Raw genomic sequence first — 8,882 nt, forward strand, 5'->3', positions numbered from 1 at the left:
GTATCCTTAGCTTTTTTCCAATTCACATAACCTTGATGTGCAAAGACAGAACTCCCAAATTTTTCAGGCTTTCCCGAACTAAAGAAAAGATAACAATATAAGCAAAAAACTGCATCCTTGGACTCACTATATTCTAGCCAATCAAATTCATCAAACCAAGTCTTTCGAAATGATCTCCATTGACCACCAATCCATTTACTAGGAAATTGAAATTCACGAGGTTGGGTTGGACCACTCAAAGCATATGCTCCCTTTACTTGGTCTCTAATTTCAGGTTCATAATCATCAATTGGTTTGTGATTTCCAGGGTCTGCAATCATGTTCGATTGACTAAACTCTGCTCTAGGTTTCTTTGGTTGAGTTGTGCTCTAATTAGTTGATGGACCACTACCACTAGAACTTGAAAAGTAATTACGCAGAGTTCTTTTCGACGACATACTGAAAATTTAAAAATTAAAATCCATCTAAAATCCATCAAGAATCAAACATTCCATTGTTCAATCACAGTTACAGACTTAATTTCATAATTAAAAAATCACCTGCTCCGACGCTGCTCGGCTGCTCCTCGCCTGGCCGCTGCTCCCCACCGCGGCGCTGATGCGGACTGTGCCGCCTGGCGCCTACAGCCTGCTCACGGCCGCCAGACGCTGTGCTGCTGCCGCCCGCCGCCCCACACCCCTCGGCCCTCGCTGCGGCGTGCTAGGCCTGGGCGTGCGGCGTGCTGGAGCCGCCGAGGAGCCGCGTAGAAGCAGGCCGCCGCCTCCGGGTCTCAGGAGTCGCCGATTCGGGACTCAGGACCTCGGGCCTGGCCGCCTGGGTCGCGGACTCGTGGCTAGGAGTCACGCCGTGCGCCGTCCGCTCGGGAAAGAGAGATACGAGATAGTGAGTCACGCCGCCCTCGGCTGTATGCCTGTACGGGAAGGGGGAACGACCTTACGCCCTTACGGCTTACGGGAGATAGGGTTTCCTTTCATTTTTCATCCAATTCGGCTTGGGCTTCTATGTTCTAACCAACTGAGCTATTTCCCCTTTCGGCCCAACAAAGAATAGAGGTTTTTTTATTTTCTCTTAACCTTAGCCCTCCTACCTAATACATATATGCATAAAATTTTAAGGAAGAGCTTAGGGGGGCTCCACGTGCCCGGGATCGATAGGGGGCTCAAGCCCCCCAGCCCCACAGTTGCCTCCGTCGCTGACTATACCATAGCTGATAAGTGGGCTTATAAATCGGCTTATAATAGCAGCCGCACGGAGCCTATTCCAATGAAAGCTCATCTTTGCATAGATAAGATTCCTGGCCTGAGAAGTGAGAAATAGAAGGAGGTGTTTGAATCTAGGGCTAAAGTTTAGGGTGTCATGTTGGTGTCACGTTGAGTGTTCTGATAGTAATAATAAAATAAATTACAGAAGTCCTCAGTAATCCACGAGACGAATTTATTAAGCCTAATTAATTCGTCATTAGCATATGTTTACTGTAGCACCGTATTGTTAAATCATGGACTAATTACATTTAAAAAATTCATCTCGCAAATTAGTCTCGATCTGTATATTTAGTTTCATAATTAATCTATATTTACGATTGGAACTAAAGTAAAGGGAAACAAACACAGCCGAAAGATCGATTCCATCTTCATCCCATTACTCTGCCTGTTGTCCCCCGACACAGCGAGTCAGCGACCCGTTGCCGCCGAGCAGTTCCCCGCCGCCAGGCCGCTTTGCGATGGCGACGGCTTGCACCCGAGACGACGGGGCCTCGCGCGCGGCGAAACGCGTCAGTTGGGCCGAGGCTGACGACAGCTCCCGTGCCGCCAGGCTGGGCGGCAAGCGGGGGAGCATTTACCGCAGCGAGGGTGTGCCGGTGTGGGGGTGAACCACGACGCGCGGCCGCGGCACGGTGATGGAGGACATGTGCGCTTCGCCGTGCCGCTGCATGTGGTGCCGCATGTGCTGATGGTGATGCAGCTCCTGCAAGTGGTGCCGCCGCGACGCGCTTCGCCGATGTGCCGGTGCGGATCTCGCGGGCGCGCTGGGGATTAGCGTCGGCGGCAATGCACTTGTTCGGCGTGTACGACTGCCACAGCGGCTCCGAGGTCCGGCCCGCTCCGAGATTTCATTCCATTTGCTAACTATCCAAAAACAACTTCAGAAAATCATTCGTGCAATCCAAATCCATATACATCCAAACCAAAAGAAAAATGATTTGACTCACATTCCAATTGCTGGAAAACAATCCAATTCCAGATCATAACCATAAGACAATGCTTTCATTGCGCTAAAAAAAAGACAATGCTTTCAAATACAAATCCAGTTATATTAGTTTTGTGTAACAAAGTTTGCATCTTGCGAGGCTAACTTTTGGTTGTACGATCACCTTATTAAAAAAAATGGTGGCATTATATATTAGCAACAATTTAGTTTATTTTTCATTCATTTTCTCCGGGTCGTGTTGTTCTCAGTTTCTCACTCATCCGGGAGCTGACCTTTACAAAGATAGAATAGTGCCTTTACACATTGCTTCTATGAAAGCTACGTTTTGCAGTGGATTAGTTAAAGATTGTAACTTATAGTCCCTACATATGAAATTAGTAGGCATATTTATTTTTGTTAGACCAATAATTTCTTTATTAATACATTATTTTTGTAATACAAAATGGATGTTATTAGATTTGTGTTAAAACATACTTGCTTATGATTTTGATTTTGCATCATATAAATGACATTAATATAGTAATTATAGGTTAAGTCTTGTCCTAGCACTACAAGGTGCGCCTGCTAACTAACGGTATTTTTGTTCTGCCATTAGGCCCATATATCATACATGCTTCAGGTAGTAATTTCTCATTGTTCCTCCGCCCTTTTCTCTCTCTCTATCTCTATCTCTTCAGGTTGTTCTGGACTTTGTCTACCTGGGCATTGGAACAGGGGTTGCTGCCTTTCTTCGTAAGTATGGATAGGCTTTTAACCTTTTCAGTGTTCATATACATTTGCAACACAAACTGATACTGCTGCCGCTAGATGACAAGATGATGATATAATAGCTTTTAAGTAAAACAAGCTCAAGTGTCCAGCAGTTCGTTATTTCCAACAATCTGATACTGGACAAACTGAAACAAGTTCTATGACTGTTGTTTAAGGCATATGGTGCTCGTATCAGTCTAAGAATTGAAGCCATTGTGTTGTTCGTGCAGAGGTGTCATGCTGGACAATGACAGGAGAAAGGCAGGCAACACGCATTCGATCTCTGTACCTCAAATCTGTCCTGAAACAAGATATAGCATTCTTTGATGTAGAAATGACAACTGGACAAGTGGTTTCAAGGATGTCTGGAGATACCGTGATAGTTCAGGATGCTATTGGTGAGAAGGTAATAGCTCTGCAACAAGTAAAATGAAGAGCACGACTGCACGATAAAAAAAAATTGTCCATTATTACCGCCCACTTGGCCAAGCTTCTTGGTTCTTGCGGTAGACCGATTAGAGCGGTGAACTCTATGAGTCATTGAAACTCCTGTCCAACACAGGTTCTAAGCAAGGCGCCTACTTAAGAGCAGGTATAATAGCAGGCTGTAAGTCGACTAAATGCTGAGGTGGAGGAAAGAGGGGAGGAGAGAGAGGAGAAGCAGGCTGTAAGCTTACAGCCGGCTTGGGCACAAGAACCAAGAAAGTCTGTGAGAGAGACAAGTGGGCCATGTATTAACTGTAAAGAGCTGACTACTGCATGAGTGGGCTGAAAGAAGGCTGCAAGAAACCTTACAGCCAACAAGTCGGCTGTATTATTAGCCTTGCTCTAAGGCAAAACCCAGGGCCTTACGAGAGACCTGAGCCCGTACCCCCAACCACAACCTCTCTCTCTCACACACAATACCCCACAGCCCTGGTCAGGTCTAGTTTATTTTATCGGCAGCTTGTATCAGAAGATCTGCATAATTTGACTAGTACAAAATCCTACAGGTTGGCAAGTTTCTACAACTTACTGCTAACTTCATTGGTGGTTTCATCGTTGCGTTCGTGAAAGGTTGGCTTCTATCTCTTGTGATGTTGTCATGCATACCTCCAGTTGTCGTCGCTGGCGGGGTTGTCTCAAAAATGTTGTCCAAACTATCTAGTAAGGGGCAAACATCATACAACGATGCAAGCAATGTTGTCGAACAGACAATTGGGGCCATAAAAACAGTAAGTTCAGTGCACTCAGCGATCCAGCAATTTGCATAATGCTAGTATCAGAGAGATCTCTACATCTCACTGTGTTTCCTATGGATACACAGGTTGTCTCATTTAATGGTGAGAGGCAGGCCATTGCGTTGTACAATAAGTTCATACACAAGGCATACAAGGCTGCTGTCCAGGAAGGAATTACAAATGGCATTGGCAGGGGTTCCGTTTTCTTCATATTCTTTGCTAGCTATGGTTTAGCAATATGGTATGGTGGAAAGTTGATTCTTAGCAAAGGATACTCAGGAGGAGACATCATTAGCATCTTGTTTGCTGTCATGATTGGGGCATTGTGAGTCTCTCTTCATTAACACATGGAAAATGTACATTTTATTATATTCTGATGCTCACTGCAGCATAGTTGACTGTATCGATTGATCTCAAGTTGTTTGTGTCAGGTCATTAGGACAAGCAACCCCCTGCATTGCAGCCTTTGCAGCAGGACAGTCTGCGGCTTACAGATTGTTCACAACAATTAAGAGGAAACCTGAGATTGACCCAGATGACACAACTAATGGTAAGCAGTTAGAGGACATGAGGGGTGACGTTGACCTCAAGGACGTGTATTTCAGCTACCCAGCCAGGCCAGAACAACTGATATTCGATGGATTCACATTACATGTTCCTGGCGACACCACAATGGCAATAGTTGGGGAGAGTGGAAGTGGCAAGTCAACTGTGATCAGTCTTGTAGAAAGATTCTATGATCCACAGGCCGGTGAGGTCTTGATTGATGGGATTAACATCAAGAGTTTACAGCTTGGTTGGATAAGAGGGAAGATTGGTCTTGTTAGTCAAGAGACGTTGCTCTTAATGACTTCAATCAAAGATAACATCGCATATGGAAAAGAGGACGCGACAATCGAAGAGATTAAAAGAGCAGCTGAGCTTGCTAATGCAGCAAATTTCATTGATAAATTGCCTAATGTATGTGAAAAAAAAACCAACAAATCAACTTCTATATTCTACATCTTCTGTCTGACCAAAGTGCTGACATTTTCCTTCCCCCCCTCCTACCAGGACTATGACACGTTGGTTGGTCAGTGTGGTGCTCAGCTCTCTGGGGGGCAAAAACAAAGGATTGCTATTGGCCGAGCAATCATTACAAACCCCAAAATCCTTTTGTTAGATGAGGCTAACAGTGCACTGGATGTGGAATCAGAGCGAATCGTTCAGGAGGCACTGAATACGATCATGGTGGGCAGAACAACCCTTGTGGTTGCACATCGTTTGAGTACTGTAAGGAATGCTGACTGCATATCAGTCGTTCAACAAGGCAAAATTATCGAACAAGGTTAGGACCCATTTCCCTTAAGTTTATGTCCATTCATTACATGTTTGACATGTTTAACTTGACTGATCATATTTTTGCACGCATGGATACACAGGTGCCCATGATGAATTACTAATGAACCTGGACGGCGCTTATTCTCAACTTATTCGGATACAAGAAAGCCCAAAAGAAGCAGAACAAAAATTAGATCGCCACATATCTGACAAAAGTAGAAGCCTCACATCGTCGGAATTAATAGGCATAAATTCTGCAGGGAACAGTAGCCGACACTTCACTTTGCCTTTTGGCTTGCCCGGCTCAGTAGTTGAATTGTACGAAGTCAATGATACAAATGATAACGAGAAAGACAAGGCTGGTGACAGTGAGGTCCCAAAGCAATCTCCTCCTGGACGCCTAGCTAATCTAAACAAGCCAGAGCTACCAGTTATTTTGTTGGGGTCACTTGCTGCAGCAATTCATGGAATGCTTTTACCAGTTTCTGGTGTAAAAATTTCAAATGCTATCATAACTTTCTTTGAGCCGGCAGACAAACTAAAAAATGATTCTCACTTTTGGGGATTGATCTGTATTGTGCTGGGTATCGTGTCAATAATATCAATACCAGTGGAGTATTTCTTATTTGGAATAGCTGGAGGGAAGTTGATCGAGCGTGTTCGTGCCTTGTCATTTTAGAGCATTGTGCACCAAGATGTAGCTTGGTTTGACAACCCAAAAAAATCCAGGTTGGTTTCCATCCCACTGTTCGTTATTTTTTTTTTGTTTCCACAGGACTTATGATTATGAGGGTTTAGACATGGGTACTGATGGTCAATTACATCTTACAGTGGAGCACTAGGTACAAGGTTATCAGTTGATGCTTTGAACGTTCGACGTCTAGTAGGTGATAGCTTGGCCTTGGCAGCTGAGGTCACTTCGACACTTCTAACAGGATTTGTCATTGCTATGATAGCAGATTGGAAGCTCTGTTTAATCATTATCTGTGTAATTCCACTGGTGGGTCTTCAAGGTTATGCACAAATAAGATTCTTGAAAGGGTTCAGTGAAGATGCCAAGGGAGTAATTATTGAATCTGGGTGTTTTTTAAGAATATACTTTTGGAAACAATTACTGAACGATACATATGCATTCATTTTCTAATTATCAAGGGAAAATTTGGTCTTATTTATAAAGTTTATGATGTATGGTTGACTTTTAGAATACATATGCATCCTCCATGTTAAACTGTTTGAAAAATCTACTTTTAGTGCTGTTTTCAAGGTAAAAATGCATTATTTAAAAAGTATTTTTACCTTTTTTCTCGAACACGCAGGAGAACAGTGTTTTTTACCTTTAGATTAGAATTTCACTCCTTGTTATAAAATATTAACAAATGCTGGTAGTCCCTAAACTATTACACCATTCTGATTTAGGTCTCCAAATTATGAAACTGCATATCTTGGTCTCTTAACTATTTAAGTACCCCAATTGCGAACCAAAGCAGCCATGCCACAATCCATTAGCTAACGTGGCATTTTAGGGTGGAACCAATTGTGGATCCGCTGGTCATAACTACGCAGGTGGTCCCTAAACTATTTTGTGATTTTTGTCTAAGTCCCTATGCTATGAACATATAAAGGTTCCTAATCTATTCAAATACCCCATCCCGATCCAAAAGCAATCCCTTCACGTTCCATTCATCAAAGTTCGGCTTGCGGGGATAGGCTTCTGAGCCTTTGCTCATTCTTGATCTTGTGTCTTCTTCTCATCTTATCTAGCAAGGACTTCTTGATGCTACCTGCAAGCATGGCTGGACAGGGGCCAATTGCTCCTCGTCATCGTGAAGTTGTCCAGAATGTCCCTAGAGATGTTGCATAATAGCCTTGATGCATCTGGACGTGACACCGAGCTCCTTGTAGCTGCAGCGTGGTGGCTGATGGAGCGGAGCGGAGCAAGGCGAGTGTGTCCCTTAATCGATGGAGAAGACAAGTGGATGCTTTGGACCGAGATTATATTGGAGTAATTTAATAGATTATAGGGACCCAGCCAGATATGCAATTTCACAGATTTGGGATCTAGGTGAGAATCACATGATAGTTTAGGGATCACCCTGTAATAATGAGTTATGGACCCATATATCGGTTCCACGATGAAGCAGTGTGGTTGCTTTAGACCAGGACTGGAGTACTTAAATAGTTTAGGGGGATAGATATACAATTTCATAGTTTGGCGATCTAAATGAGAATGACATAATAATTTTGGTAATTTGTACTTTAATAAATTAACTCATGTGGTTATGTCTTGCAGGTTTTCTTTGCATTGATGTTGTCAACAGTTGGAATATCTGAAACAAGTGCACTGGCTTCTGATTCCAAAAGGGCCAGGGAGTCAACTATATCCATATTTGCTTTGTTAGACTGTAAGTCGAAAATTGACTCAGGTAGCGACGAAGGTTTGATATTAGAAGAGGTCAAGGGTGACATCGATTTCCGACATGTCAGCTTCAAGTATCCAACCCGCCCTGATGATCAAATCTTCAGCGATTTTACACTGCATATTCCCTCTGGAAAGGTTAGCCTATTTATATCCCTCTGCAATATCGTAATTTCTATGATAATATAATAATGTCTTACTCACATTATGGTTTCAATAATGTCTTACTCACATTATGGTTCCATGCAGACTGTTGCCCTTGTTGGGGAGAGTGGCAGCGGCAAGTCAACAGTAATCGCTCTGCTAGAGCAATTCTATAGACCTGATTCAGGTACCATCTCACTGGATGGAATGGATATTAAGAAATTAAAGATAAATTGGCTGAGGGATCAGATGGGACTGGTGAGCCAAGAGCCTGTGCTATTCAATGACACAATCCGTGCCAACATAGCCTACGGGAAGCACGGGGAAGTCATGGAAGAGGAGCTCATCAAGGTGGCAAAGCTAGCCGATGCACATGAGTTCATCTCAAGCCTTCCCCAGGGATATGACACCAGCGTTGGGGAAAGAGGGGTGCAGCTATCTGGCGGCCAGAAGCAGCGGGTAGCCATCGCAAGGGCTATACTGAAATATCCCAAGATACTGCTGCTTGATGAGGCAACAAGCGCCCTGGATACTGAGTCTGAGCGCACTGTGCAGGATGCCTTGGATCATGTGATGGTTGGCAGGACCACGGTTATGGTGGCGCACCGTCTATCGACAATCAAAGGCGCTGATGTCATTGCAGTTCTCAAAGATGGCATGATAGTGGAGAAAGGAAGACATGAGGCACTGATCAACATCAAAGATGGATTCTACGCTTCGCTTGTCAAACTTCGTTCAGCCTCACCAGATAGGATCTAACATCAGAGAGGCTTGGCTCCTAGTGACAGGCATTAGGTATCCCTCCTAATGACAGGCATTGTGTA

General features: G+C 43.9%; 1 pseudogene; it reads left to right on the forward strand.

The window, feature by feature from the left end:
- The first annotated feature begins 1,727 nt into the window (after positions 1-1,727).
- LOC136450324 (ABC transporter B family member 4-like) lies at positions 1,728-8,882 on the forward strand (annotated as a pseudogene).

This window comes from Miscanthus floridulus, chromosome 5 (assembly GCF_019320115.1).
Source record: "Miscanthus floridulus cultivar M001 chromosome 5, ASM1932011v1, whole genome shotgun sequence".
NCBI classification, from domain to species: Eukaryota; Viridiplantae; Streptophyta; class Magnoliopsida; order Poales; family Poaceae; genus Miscanthus; species Miscanthus floridulus.